This window comes from Mchenga conophoros, linkage group LG22 (assembly GCF_057382185.1).
Source record: "Mchenga conophoros isolate Kocher_MC1m ecotype Shallow Benthic linkage group LG22, M_conophoros_male_GT1.1, whole genome shotgun sequence".
Classification (NCBI taxonomy): Eukaryota; Metazoa; Chordata; class Actinopteri; order Cichliformes; family Cichlidae; genus Mchenga; species Mchenga conophoros.
Genome location: NC_140546.1, coordinates 37,102,413 through 37,117,970, shown reverse-complemented (window position 1 = coordinate 37,117,970; position 15,558 = coordinate 37,102,413). Strand labels below are relative to the sequence as shown.

The following is a 15,558-nucleotide window of genomic DNA, read 5'->3' as shown; positions in this document are numbered from 1 at the left end:
CCATCCGCCTTTCCTTCGTACAAAATGATTTCTTAAATTCAGAATTTCTAAATAAACGTGACCTTCAGATCTGAAAGTTAAAGATGAACTGTTTGGGTTAAAGCACCACCTAAAGGCTCTCGTCATGTGGTGAACGGTGTCAGTCACTCCGTCACGCGGGGTTAGACCCGGTACTGCCATGTTGCGGCAGCGCGGCGCAGCTGCGCGCCATCAGGTCGGGTGCAGCAGCGTTTGGCAGAAGGACTTCACCTCCTCCACTCTTCCCTGCTCGGCTGCGCTCAGGCAAAGGTGGCGTGGCTGAGGGCGGGGGAAAAAGAAAAGAAAAAAATAGGATGCCCATTTGTACTAAACATACCGAGAGCAGCTGCGCGACGGGGGTAAGTTTCTCCATGAGAAATTCTAAAGATTGGTGCAAAGAGCTATTGAAAAGTTGTGAGCAATACGCTGCTGTTAATTATTCTGTTAAGTGGGTCACAGAGGGACCGTGATTTCTTGTGTCCGGGCACCTGACCGGTTTGTTTTGGCGCCGCCGGGAAGTGATGGATCCGGACACTTGGTCACATTGTGCGTCGCGGCATCCCTGAAATTTTAGTTTTAGATTTTTAAAAAAAAAAAAATGTAATATTTGAGGTGGTCTGGTGGTCATCAGCGGTGAACGTGGTGCACTGGAGAGGAGATGGTTTGTACAGTAATGATGATGTTGATGTTCATGGGGATGACCATGATGGCATTTACCTGTTGCAGCCCACTCCTGACTGTGAAACGGTCCATCAGGGGAAGTGCAGGTTTGCATCACCTCGTGATATGATGTGCAGCAACACTCCCACCCAGCATGCCCCTTCATTCATTCAGAGTGCTTTCAAGCCAAGAATTTAATTCTGATTTCAACAAAAAGGAAAAGGAAAGCCCTGGATAAATGTATTTATTCATACATTTGTCTTGAAAACAGTCACAACAATATCATAACTTCATTTCTTAACACTGAGTGTTTCTGCTCTCATCCCCCATCCCCTCCTCGTGGGAGCAGGTGGTGGTATGAGGACATAGTCGCAAGCTCTCGCTACCTGAGAGTCAAAGAGAGGCTCCTCTCTTCCTGCAGGGTTTGGAGGCGCTTCTCAATGTGAAAGCTCATTTCCCATGCTTTTCATGCCTGGAGTTTAAACCCTTTGATGTTTTCTAATGCTGGAATCGCTCTCCAGTATGTCAATGTTCTCAGACTGACTTATGAATCTTTTAATTAACCCACTTGTATGCGCACAGCAGCATTGTCCTCTGTGAAATGCCATCGAGGGGGTGGGGAGCCATGACAGAATGGCATGCTGTCAGTGGGAATTTCAAAGTCAATGGCAATTTTAGCTGTAAATGATGGTTGGTTTGATAGTGCCTCCGACTTATTACCACCAGAAAAAATTACTCCTTTATACAGTACAGCAGTGAAGCTGGTGATTAAGACTTCAGCTACATGATGCAATATTAATGACTTTGGAAGATATCAAAGGATAACATCAGTGGCGCAATAGCCTGGAGTAAGCCTGCATTAATAATGTGCTTAATTCCATCAGTTCAGTTCAGTTCAGTTCAGTTCATTTTTATTTCAAACATTTCAAACATGTGCCTTCACAATCATTACAAAATATCATTCCATTATTTGTTTGAAAAGGAGTAGGCTGAAGTATTTACTTATTTGTCCCTACCCCCTCAAGTTTTACCTCTCATTCATTTAATTTTTTTTTGTCTTAAATTAATTAATCAGCAATGTTTCTTCAGCGCCTTTATGTTGAGCCCTGTGCCAAAATGAAAGATCTTTAATTATTCCATACATTTTAATTTGACTCTAATGTGCATCTCCTATTCCTCGTTGAACTTCTCCTTCTATAGCTCCATCACATGGATCATGGATTTTTCAAATGTGACTTTTTCTTCATGGATGACACGAGTCATATCGTTACGCACCGTGTGCCTGAACTATATATGAATCTGAATACTTTAATGATCCCTAAGGAAATGATGTTAAAGCTGCATATAAAATGCGATTGGTCATGTGATTACCAGTAACAGTCAGCAGATGGCAAAATGCTCTCAGGGATAGGAGATGGCCTGTTAGGCTGCTGTGTGACATTCTGAAGTGTGACTTGCTCCACTCCACAGAATGCTGGCCGAGTGTCAGAGAAGTAGCTGCTGCTTCGCCTCGCTTCTCTTTCTTAGTTCAGTTGTAACTCTAAACTCAGGAGTCTTCAGTGAAAAGCATTCAGCCTCATTACATGAGAGGTTCTTGGTTAGTTCAGTAGTTAAACTCTGAAGAATTCAGAGGTTGCAAAATTTTGTTCTTAATAATTACAAGTAACGATACTTGTGTTAAGTAATACTCTGATAAAAATAAAACTACTGATTCGACTTTTTTATTCAAAGAAAAGGAAAAAAGTAAGAAATTACAAAGTCATTCTCTTTGCTATATTAATTTAACATACAAGTGGGACTTGGCAGGTAGGGGAACACTGAAATTGGCTGTAGTAGCTCTGCGTGTGAAACATAATCACAGCTTGCAATAATTTCTATCCAGCGATCCAGCAGGTTTTCTTTGTGTACAGGCTTTGATCACCTGACCTGTGCTGCTGCTCTGAGGTTTACTGCTCCTCGTGGATTTACACAATGACTTAAACCAGATGTAAACAGATGTTTCCCAGCTAAGCTATCTTGGCTGATATTACAATTACTATAACGGTTGAATCTAAGCTGCTTAAATTCAAATGAATCTGTTACACTCGATGCAACCAAACTGACCATGAACACCACAGCCACTGAGTACCAGTCCATCATAGACCTTTACTGTAAAGTCATCAAAGGAAGTCACGCTAACTTGTTCATCCTGCACTAAGCTTCCACGTCATGCAACATTTGAATAACAGAAACTTTGTGTACCTCATTTTTATGGGAAGTTTCATAAATGCAAAACATGCCTTCACATCATATACAAATCCAGTGTGTGATTGAAAAAATGAGGACATTAAATGAAGCTTTAAATATTCACATGGCAGTCCTATCTTTTTAAATATAACCGCTCTTCTTCTCTTCTTATCTTCAGTCTCTGAATGAAGTTATCTCACAATCTTTTCTTTTGCTGGAAAATATTCCAGCTGTGCCTTTAGCTGGCAGACACACTATTGTGACACACAACACTTAGTATGGAAGTCTAGGAGGCACAGTCTACATTTCATAAATGTATCACAGAAATGTAGCATTCCACTACTTAAAACTACTGAATAAAACCCAGCTTATCCCTGTCAGGGTCACCAGGGTAGGTGGGGGGGGCGGGGGGGGGCTGGAGCCTAAGTCTATCCAAGCTGTCTTAGGGCAATAGGCAGGGTACACTCTGGACAGGTTGCCAGTCTGTCACAACCATGGCCACCTATGGCCAATTTAGTGTTACTAATTAACATATCCCCACCGCATGTCTTTGGACTGCGGGAGGAAGCCGGAGTACCTGGAAAAACCCCACAGAGACATGCGGAGAACATGAAAACTCCACACAGAAAGACCCCAGCCAGGTGGTGGAATTAAACTCAGGCCCATCTTGCTGTGAGGAAACAGCGCAAACCACCGTGTTGCCAGATCAGCATTTAAATGGTTTACTTTCACAAGTTCAGAGCTTCACACTTGACTTAAACAGAAAGGAAGCTGTAGACTTCAGGGTCTCCAAGGCCAAAACCAAAATTCCCCATCCTGGCTAAAAAATAAAAACAATTCTTATCTAAAAACACAAAAGTACAATGTCTAAACTCCCTGTCCAGCCACAAAACAGGAGAAAACTACTTTAAAGAAAATGGCAGAACTTTACTTTTAAAACAGAATATCCTAACAAAGTTCACCAAAACAGAAACATCTAAGTACAGAATTACTCAGACACCGGGTACACAGGATTAAGTTTCATATCTGCACCAAACATGCTGTTTTGGTTCCCTGCAGCCTCAGTACAGCTCTATAAATGTTGCATCAGTTTTTTTGATTTAGCCTCTTTCAGCTCTTTGTATGAGATAAGCTGTGAATGCCTTTACTTTGTTAAGGTTCCCTCTGTTTAGGCTCACATTGGTTTGGTGTTTAAAGGCAATGATGTCAAGTTAAAACTGAAATGTTATGGTGTACAAAAAATAAACTCCAAACACGCAACCATGACATGCGGTCATGGTATTTGTTTGCCTGTTGGTCATAATTTATTACAGTATAGAATTCCCTGTTATTCAACATTTACACAGTTTTTCCTACTAAATTTGCATTTGTGTGTTTTTTTTTAAAGAGACATTTGTAGAAATGTACTTGTTTCTATTGTCTGGGTTAAGATGGGCAGATGTGTTACGGCATGTTTACACTGAGGGACTCTGCTGGAGGTGAACCAGTTCAGTTTTTTCTGCTCTGATCCAGTACCAGTTTCTGCTGACACCTGATCAGTATCAGGTTTAAATAAGCTGTTATCCTTGCTGTGGGGCAGTGATTTGGAATCATTCTTTCACCTGTAAGACAACGTCAGGCTTGAAGTAAGCAGCTTTGCTAGCTTAGAAGAATATAATTTTACTCAGTTTATGTCAGGTCTGAGGTAATGAGAGGACCCAAACGCAGGACTTTACAGCGGCAAACAGTGAACAAGGATGTGCAAATCCCAGCACTCTGTGCCGTTTTCTGCCAGATCCCGCACAGGGCTCGTGTCCATGGCATGAATCGTGGAACAGCAACTTCCAATCTGTACAGTGGCTCCGCTGCTGTGACAGACTCCTAGTGAAGAAACACTAACACTGAACTTCCTGCCCTGACACAGGAAGTGTATGCTCTGCTGGGCCTTTTTGGTTATTGTGTCTATGTTGGTTGAAAACATCAGATCCTGGGTGACTGTAGAAGGTTTCCACAGCAGACACAGTGCTGTTGAGTAAGGTGAGGTATCCTTTTAAATTACTTTCAGCTGGATCTGGAGCTATTCTAAAAAAAAAAAAAACAATTAAAATCCTTAACAAATTAAAATAATAAAGTAGCCATCACCTCCCTGGTAGGGATGGGTATCGTTTAGGTTTTATCCGATACCGGTGCCAAACCGGTACTTTTGAAACGGTGCCGGTGCTTAAACGGTGCTTAAAGAATGGAGAACACAAACTTTGTCCAAAAACCTCTCATGTTCAGCTGGTTTTTGTAAAAAGATAACAATGTTAGCCTTTTCTGCAGCTATGGGGCATATATGGTATCACTCTTGGCTGGAAGCAGTGCTTAAACAATGGAAAAAACACGAACTTTGTCCAAAAACCTCTCATGTTTAACTGTTTTCCACTTTTTCTTTGGTCATTTTAGCCTTTTTGGCCAGGGTGAAGGGAGTATCTGCCATCAAACAAGAAGACAGCCTCATGTAGCTATGATGATGTTTGCTAGTTCACCTTACATGCATTAATGTAATAACGTGGTTAGCCTACTCAACGTAAATTACACACGAACAACATTAAGCTACTCACGCAGAGGAACGGCTGCTGCTGCATCATCATCCTCATCATTTCTGCTACACTGGCAGGGCTAGGGGCCAGGACTCTCCTCTTCGGGTTTTTGGGGGATGTTGCTAACTCGATAACAGGCACCACACCCGCAGTAGATGTGCTTGGTGTGAGGTCTCGCAGCAAGCTATCAAATACGGCGCATTTCTCGGCTTTAACAAAACGCTATACGTCTCCAGGTGTTTCATCAGATTCGAGGTGTTACCTCCTTTGACAGTATCACAGTATCAGCTTAAAGCACTTGTTGCTGCTGAGTTTGCATATTTTGCTGTGAAGTACAGCCAGACTTTTGACCGCTTCGCCTTGGGCATTTTTAATCTGTAGCTCTGCTCTAAAAGAACGTACGTACCTGGCCCCGCCTACTATCCTCGGAAACTTAAAATGATTGGCTAGAATCTAAAGTGTGTGACATCTCAGGAAAAAAAAGCACCGAAATAAAGCCCCGAAATGTGCGCTGCTTTTCGGTGTGGTTACTACCGTTTATGTCAGAACCGATACCGGTACCCATCCCTACTCCCTGGCTGGCAACAAATGATATAGAAGCAGACTAGTCAGTCTTAAAGCTACAATAAGCTCAAAATCTATAGTGATCTAGTTTACATTAGCAAATGTTTTTAATGTGATTCAGAGTACAGATGAAAAGCAGACACAGGTAAAGGTAAAATGTGTTTTACCATGAAATTAACTCTTTATCTCCTTTTAACTGCAGTAACGCACAGTCGAACCGTTTTTCATTCTAACCTATATGGTCTTCAATAGACAATATAGGGAAATATTAACATTACTGTAAAAGACAATGTCAGAAAATACCACTGAAACTGCTATTTTTATCTTAAGTGATTCTATGATGAAATTTAGAGGTCTAAGGCTCGACTTCACACAAAGACAGAAAGGCAAACAATCACAGAGAGAAGACTGACTTAGAAGGTGTGAGGAACACAGGGGAGCCATGATAACAGAAGCAAGAGATGAAATGTAAGGAAACTAAAATCTAGATAACAAAACTAAGAAGACTTGAGAAAAAAATATGACGCACAGAGAAAACCCCAAACCAACAAAGAATCCTAAAAGAAAGATATTTAAAAAATATATATCATAGATTCATTTCAATAAGAAGACTTGAGACTAACATGTTTTATTGAGATAGAGAAATGAACACATTAAACGTCAATAACCATGTTAGCAGAACAGAATCACAGCAGTGATAGGATTTAGGACAGGACCTCCTGGGGTCTTGATGGTGGTGGTGACGATGAGGCTTGGATGGAGCTCTAAGGGAAAGTCTGATGGGGAGAAAGACGAAACATTTGTAAACCAATCTGAGTGGACGCTGACTGGCTGAAATAAGGTGGGCAAGAAGGTGACTGGACTAGAGTAATGATGTCAGTATTGTGTTGGACATGGTGGGAAAGTGGTAATGGTGTAACGAACAGACGAGCAGCTGAGCACCCAAGAAAGCAGCAGTGATTACAGATTTTCCTTACTGAACTTGTCCATAAGCTACATTTACTGTATATACCGTACTTTCCACACTCTAAGGCACATTAAAATCCTTTAATTTTCTCAAAAATCAACAGCGCGCCTTATGTATGAATTCTGGTTGTGCTTACTGACCTCAAACCGATTTTATGTTCTACACGGCGCTCAAAAATCTGTCAAAAAATATTTTAGTGCGACTTTGGTAAGCTACGAAGCCGCACCACTTGATGGATTGTCGGAGCATTACAGCTACCGTAGTCAGGAGCCTCTCGGAGTAATCTGGGTCCAAAACTCCGTCAGCTTCAGGTCCCAAAGTCAAAAGAAACACTGTGGCATCACTGAGAATGAAAAACTGTCTAAATTCTTTCATCTTTAATAAAATGATCAGCGTTGCTGCTTTACCAGCATCAGTCCACGTAACTATTTAAGATGCATAATGTGCAGTATAGTAAGACTTAAGACTGGGCGACATATTGAGTTTTTAACCCTTTAAAACCGGTCAGAGCGGGCACGCTCCGTTTTGCGTAACTATTTTTAAATCTCTGTAGAACTGGAACCACGTAAGGTAGCGCATTAATTTTTTTGCATATGAAACCGGAGGAGTTGTACTTACATCTTATGCCATCAGCTTGTCCTAGGTCACGGTTTCCTTCCACATATAGCTTTGCAAAAATTGCATAAAAAGCACTTACAGCAACAAAAACACAATATTCCAGAAACACGCTTTTAATTAGGTTGGAACAGACGTCAGCGCGAACTATCGTATGTCCGCCATTACCGGGCCAAAACTGGAAGTGATGTCATTCTTGCGGAAAATGTAGTTTTTACCTTCAAGGCCTTATAAGCCTATACTGGTGTTTTTAAAAGTCATATTTGGCTTTATGCTTTTCTGAATAGTTTCTGGGATGCTTAGAACCCAAAAGGCACTGCTGGAAATAGTTTATTTTGAAGCACATGCTGGTTTTTTTTGCAAGTTTGCATTATGATATTTATTTTCGTTTTTCCTGCAGGATATAAAAATTGGTGTATCTCAAAAATAAAACTACGATGACACTCAAAATAAATTTCCTGCGGTTTAAAACTTTTTTGTGCAACTTTTTGCACGATTTACTATTTTTTTGTAGTTTAGTGCACTTTTGGATTTATGTTGTTCTTTGGACTTAATGCATACATAATATTAAAATTTGGGCTATAATGGTTGTATTGATGTATAGCAACCTGTAATGCTCCCAAAAATGGCGCTACAGCATGTAAAAATATAATGTAAGCTCTGGCGGACTTGGTTCTATGGTAAGGCAAGGCAAGGCAAGGCAAGTTTATTTGTATAGCACAATTCAACAACAAGGTGATTCAAAGTGCTTTACAGAGACATTAGAAACAAGAACAAATAAAAAGCATGATTTAAAATTGATTAAAACAAGCAAATAAACTAACTAACTAATTAACAAACAAACAAACAACAGTATATAAAATCAAAACAGATAAAATCAGAACAGTAGATAAAATCAGTAGTTAAATGTAAGTTTTGAAATTTAAGCTTAAAGTGTGGATTTGGTGCTTTATTCAAATGCAGCTGAGAACAGGTGAGTCTGGTAGGTCTTAAAGGATTAAATATATCAATATATTTTTATATGAGATATAAGATCTGACAATATAGTTTATATCAATATAGTCTATGTTATGTTATAATAAATACTTGTGAAGCTGCAAGTTTGCCTCTCTTTCGTCCACTTTTGTCTCTACGCAGCGTTACTCTGCCTCTCCTTCACTGAACACAACTCCCCCATCGCTTCACCTGCAGGCAGCACAAAACGGACATGGCAGCTATCAAAGAGGAGCTGCTCGGTAAAAAGAAAACATTTGGAGATTATTATTTTAGTGCTATCAGCGTTAATCTTGTTAAAATGACGCATAACTGCATTAACACAGCAAATCTCCCTTAACAAGTTACCACGGATCGCCCCATGCGGGCTGCACGGCATCAACGCGTTAACGAGCTGACCGCACTCACTGCGCTAACCCGTTGACGGCCTAAAATCCTTTCATTTTCTCAAAAATCAACACCTTATGTATGAATTCTGGTCGTGTTTACTGACCGCGAACCGATTTTATGTGGCAATCTGTCAAAAAATATTTTAGTACGACTTTGGTAAACTATGAAGCCGCACCGCTTGATAATGCTCCTTGATTGGAGCATTACGGCTACCTAGGGCTGCTCGATTATGGCAAAAATGATAATCACGATTATTTTCACTGAAATTGAGATCACGATTATTTGACGATATTTATTTAACCCTTTAAGACCTACTATAGAACCAAGTCCACCAGAGCTTATATTATTTTTTTACATGCTGTAGTGCCATTTGTGGGAGCATTTCAAGTTGCTATACATCAATACAACTGTTATAGCCCATATTTTAATAATATGTATGCATTAAGTCCATAGTAATTACATAAATTGCAAAAAAGTGCAATAAACTACAAAAAAAATTGAAAATCGCTTTTGTTTTGTTTACATATATTTCTACTTGGAGAAATTTAAGAGGTTTATCCCTCAAAACTTTAAATACAATAAAGTTGCAAAAAATAGTTTACAACAACAGGAAATTTATTTTGAGTGTCTTCATAGTTTTATTTTGGAGATACAGCAATTTTTATATACTGCAGGAAACACAAAAAACAATCCTATGATGCAAATTTGCAAAGAAAACAGCATGTGCATCATTTCACTGTGGGAAGTGTTACGAACAGCTGATAGGAACGGCAAAGCCTGTTTCTGGAATATTATGTTTTTGTTCCTGCAAGCGCTTTTTATGCAATTTTTGCAAAGCTTTATGTGGAAGGAAACCGTGACCGAGGACAAGCTGATGGCATCAGATGTAAGTACAACTCCTCCGGTTTCATATGCAAAACAAATTATTGCGCTAGCTTACGCGGTTCAGGTTCTACAGGGATTTAACAATAGTTACACAACACGGAGCGTGCTGCTCTGACCGGCTTTAAAGGGTTAACAATGACTTTAAAAAATAATATAACATAGTGTGCAACACCACTGAAGTTTTTTTAAACTCTCTTTTCAACCAACAGCAGTCACTCTCCAAATAACTTCTGCTTAGCTTTCCGAGCTTCCCTCGGGTCCTCTTAATCAGCGGTCTCCAACCTTTTTTGCGCCACGGACCGGTTTATGCCCGACAATATTTTCACGGACCGGCCTTTAAGGTGTCGCGGATAAATGAGGGAGGGGCTAATAATCGGCTCAGTCATTTTTAATGATCGTTGAAAGCCCAGATCGTAATCGTGATTAAAATTCGATTAATTGAGCAGCCCTACGGCTACCGTAGTCGGGAGCCTCGCGGAGTGATACGTACTGTGCTTCAACGTAATATTACCGTATTGTGTGTGTATAAGGGCCACAAATGGCACCTGTTCAGAGACATGGTTACAAGGAGGATTTCAAACTCCAGGCTGTCAGTCACGCAGTAGAAGTTGGGAACAGAGCAGCTGCTTGTTATTATGCTCAGCATCTGTTAGTTTACATTTTGACTGCACAATTGTGAGGTTTTTGTTATGCACAAAAACAACATTCTTTTATTTTATTTATGGAAATGTATCATTTAATGAATGCTGATAATTTATTTCTGAGTATTTTTTTCTTGTACATCTGCGCTGTATGTTAATAAAAGTGCCTGTGTGACATCTGGGACACAGCTTTGACTAAGAACTCTCTTTTTGTTCTTACCTTACGGCTTTAAAAAAAAAAATCGAGATATATATCGTATATCGCCATCCAGCTAAAGAATCCTAGTCCTAGTAAGACTGTTTCTATGCAAAATATTTACCTTTAACTGTAAAAATCATTCTTAATAAAGATATCACAAATATCGCTCTCACTGTTAGGTTGTAAGTTATGACGTAATTAAACATGCATGGCAAGGGAAAGCAGTAATTACAAACCATGTAATGTAGAGAGTCGGGATGTGGATAGGTCAGAAAAAAAGTAGACAAGATTATATGGAAGCCTTTGATGCTGTGTCTGGCTATGGGAATCTTAGGGTGCCTTCCGGGAAAGAGCCTCTCACACAACATCAATAATGAATGAAAGATATCTTGTTCAGTGGAAGACTGAACTTAACTGGCATACTGATTTGCTACTATGAACCTTATGTAAAAATTGCATCAGTGTGTTTGTTATGCTTCATTAGCTAGATAAGGAGCTGTCACTGATGACTGTGAATGCAAATGGGATGTTGAAACAGGAATCAAGAAAAAAGACGACTTTCTGCATCATTCCATTGTTTTGACTGGTTTCTTAGCTGTTGAGGTGTTCACCTCATTTGTATAATACATAATAATGGTGGTGTCCATATGGGGAAGTGTACTATTGTACCAGCCATTTATACTATTCGACACGCCGCTGATCAGCTTATTAGTCTCAGTAATAATAATAATAATAATAATAATAATAATAATAATAATAATAATAATGATGCATTTTATTTATAGGCGCCTTTCAGACCCTCAAGGTCACCTTACAGTAACACGTAAACAATACCATAAAAAAACATAAGAAAAATGTATATATAGCAAACATGGTAGATAAAATTTAGACATAAACAGTCATAAAAGTATAAAAGCAAATATAAAAACTGAGCAAGGTAAAAATGGTCTAAGACAGATCAGGTGTATGCAATTCTAAACAGATGAGTTTTGAGTAGTGATTTAAAAGTGGTGAGACAGTGTGTGGTCTGTAGAGCAAGAGGAAGTGCATCCAAAGTCTCGGGGCAGAACAACTAAAGGCTCTGAGTCCCACTGTAGTCAGGCGAGCAGGTGCAGTAATGGTGTTTGTAGGTATCGTTCGTAGTGCTGCATTAACATCATCTAGCAGACCTTCTGAGGGTACTTCATGTAGTCTTGGTAATACTGTCATAATCTCTTCATTTCTATAATGGAATTGTGTCGTTTGATATCTATCTATCTATCTATAGATATATATGTATGTATATATATATATATGATTTCTCAGGCATTATAAATAATTCAGACATTATACCAAACTGTGAATAGGATGCTATGATATTTTACTTTTTTCTAAAAAATTTTATCTACATTCTAATAATTATTTGTAGAAATAAGAAGAAACTGGCACCCAGAAAATGTGGAATCACAGTGAAATTCAGCAACCCAAAGTTATCAGGCATAAAATTACACTACTCTCAAGTTTGAGGCTATGGGCCTTAGTTGATTGCATTGTATTGTCCATTTTGATTTTATTAATTGGTTTTATTTATTTCATTTTAATTTATTTAAATGTTGAGTATTGTGTTAAAATCTTCTGGATTTTTAGTGTAATATTACTTGTAACTATATAATTTTAATGTTCAGCACTTAGGTCAACCCTGTGCTATATAACTAAACTTTACATTGACTTCTCTGAGAAGTCAGAAATAATCAAGTATAATGTTTAACTACTAAAACTATTTTTTCTTTTCAGGAATGCAAGTAACAAACTGTAACTTGGTATCTTAATCAAAAATATTCATGTGGTTAATAATAATCATTTTGCATTAAAAATGTGATTTTGATTAAAGAGCTTATGCATGCTGGTGGATTAAAATGATTCTGATAACCATTACAATACATTACATTACATTCAGTGGTGGTTTAAAAAATTTGTGGCACACGACACAATTCCATTATAGCAATGAAGAGATTATGAGGAGGTGGAGGAGTTTCTATGAGAAATGGAGGATCCAATGATAATTCAGTGTGGCGGTAAAGTTTAACATGGAAGTGCTAACTCTTCCTGCCTTATAACTTTTTTAACACTGAGGAGAGCTGGGACTTCTCTGCAGCAGGAGATATTTGAAGGGCATGTTGCTGTGCTTTAAATACTGTTCTAATTTGCAATGCTAATAACTTGATTCTTATTTGAATAATCCTCTTTGTTACCTAATGCTCTATCATGTGCGTTGTAGGCTTGCTGCTTTGATAATCCACCTGTATTCTTTGTCACTCCCTGCTACCTAAGCCAAAAGCTCTTAAATAATAACAGTGGTTGTTTGCTTTTAACCTCTGGATTAGTGGGGTTTCTCATTTTAGGGCATGTTTTTTTTGTGACTGAAGCCATACAGTCTATAATGTGCAGTATTTAGCCTAAACATTGTGAAGAATAGTGATTATTAGCTGGTAATCGAACTGCTCTTCCCTTTTCATGCATGATCTCTGGAAACTGGTGGGGGAATCAGGCTACGACATTGTCTGAAGTTGTTCTTTCTTACATGCAACACACAGCAGCAGACAGTGTGCTTTATATATATACTCACCAGGCACTTCATTTTGTAGACACATTCAAAGGATTTTTAATGCAAATATATAATTAATAAAGTCCAGTTAGCTAAGAACAGGAAACTAAAGCCACAGTTTGCAATGTTCAACAAAATTGGACAATAGACGACTGAAAACGTTGCCTGGTCTGATGAATCTTGATTTCTTCTGTGATATTTGGATGGTAGGATTAGAGTTTGGCATAAACAACCTGAATGAATGGATCCATCCTGCCTTGTGTCAAGTTTTCTGGCTGGTGGTGATGGTTTAATTGTGTGGGAGTTATTTTGCTGGCATACTATGGGTATCATGGTTTTGGGTCTTTTTTTAAATGGAACTTTTAAGAACATTTTATACAAAAGAGAAACAAACAAAAAACGCAATGAAACAAAAACAATGGGTGGAGAGATGTTATACAAAGTCACAGGATTACAAATATAGTGATAAGTGGACATCAAGCATACAGCAGCATGAAGCAATTCCAGAATTGGTCCAGGAAAGTCCAGGGATGGTTTCCAGATGGCCTGAAAACTGGTGAGAGACTTGCCTTTACAGCAATGAATCTGCTCAAGTCTAGTGAGAAGTAGTATTTCATTGAGCAACCTTTTGAAACAGGGAGGTGATGATAGGATTTCCATTCCAGTAAGATTATCTAGTAAGATTATTCTCTTTATCATGCCTTCCCTGAGGAGTTTCCTTTGGTGAGATGGAAGTGGCCAAGTCCTCTCAGAGCAGCAAGTGATGGCCAGGTTCCAGTCTAGTTGGATGTCCCTAACAAACTGTTTAGAAAACTTCAAAAATGGCCCTCCAGAAATTGTCTAGGACCACACCAAAACAGTTGTGAGAGTGACTCTTCTGTGACACCACATTTATCACATAAGAGGGAGACAGTACCAACAGTTTTGTCGAGTTTTGTCTTGGTGATTCTGACTGAAACAGCACAATCCCCCTCTTTTTCAATCGAGGAAGACTGTATTCATCAGCGCTGGCCGATGGCTGTTGGTCATAGAAGAGTAAAAAAGGGAAATGCAGATGGTTCCAAATCATCAGAGTTTCTAAGAATGAAGTTATCACCAAAGGCGGCATAGGAAGGCAGTTGTCCAAAAACAGCAGCGCTGGAGGGGAATAATCCATAACTAATGAGGATTCAGGCTTTAGCTTTGGAGATACGAGGTTTATTCCTCCACACAAAGGAAAGAATAAGAGAAGCACATTTTTTAAGAAAAGACACTGGTAGATAAATGCACACGTTCTCAGAGAGATCTAAAACATTTTTACACAACCATTTTTATAAGGTTGATATGGCCAATCATAGAAAGCAGGAGGAGAGACCACTTTTTACCACTTGGCTTTTAATTTATCTAACCAGTCTTCTCTTGTGCTTTTACTTTTCTTGTCTTGTTATCCCCGATTTGTTCCCACTATGTCTCCTAGCTGTTTTTTCTCCCCTCATTATCTGGTGAGTATTTATTGTCCGAGTTGTAGAGGATCAGAAGAGTCACACGTAGCAAATTTGTTTTGAAGTTTCTGTCCTGCATTTGGGTTCACATTGTGCCACACAGTGACATACGACAAATGAATGTAACTAGATTGGATCCAGCAAGCATGGATTTGGATGTGTGGCAGCAGTTGGCTCACTGTTTTAGAAAGGACTCTCAAATAAATGTCCTGGCTCACCCCAGGGTATGAACCGCACTACTGGGGAATGGAGATGCTGTTCATCTTCTTCATGAGAGGTGGAGCTCTGCTGCTTTACACTGGCGCAGTTGTTTGCCTAGTTTTCTTTCCTTCTTTTTTTTTTTTTTTGCCTGTCCTGTTTGGATCTTTAGCCATCAGAATTGTTGTCTGAATCATGGCCTTGCCATATTGGCCCATTTGATTGACCTTTCTTATAATTATGTATTTATTTGATTTGATTTTCGGTTGTTACAGACGGGACAGACATGACTGGCGGATAGGACAGGGAGAAAGAATAAAAGAAGGAGAGGGAGAGAAAGAAAAATAGAGGAGGAGAGAAGAGACGGTGAGAAAGGGGGGAAGAAAAAAAAAGAAAAACAAACAAAAACATCTTGATCACCTGTATGCAGATAAAAAAAAACAGAAGAGAAAACAAACAAGAAAGAGCAAAATAATAAATACAACACCATCACAATAAACTAGCTAACAGTAGATAACAGTAGATACTAAATATTAAACGATATTGTGCAGCACGCAAGATCGACAGCGCACAATG

General features: G+C 39.0%; 1 protein-coding gene across 1 annotated transcript in view; it reads left to right on the top strand.

Annotated features, from left to right (window-relative positions):
- The first annotated feature begins 223 nt into the window (after window positions 1-223).
- The window catches only part of LOC146549869 (retinoic acid receptor beta-like), a 286,941-nt gene continuing 271,606 nt past the window's right edge, over window positions 224-15,558 (top strand). The window contains exon 1 of the mRNA XM_085263556.1: window positions 224-377. The gene's annotated coding sequence lies outside the window, so the exon portion shown is untranslated. The remainder of the gene's footprint in view (window positions 378-15,558) is intronic.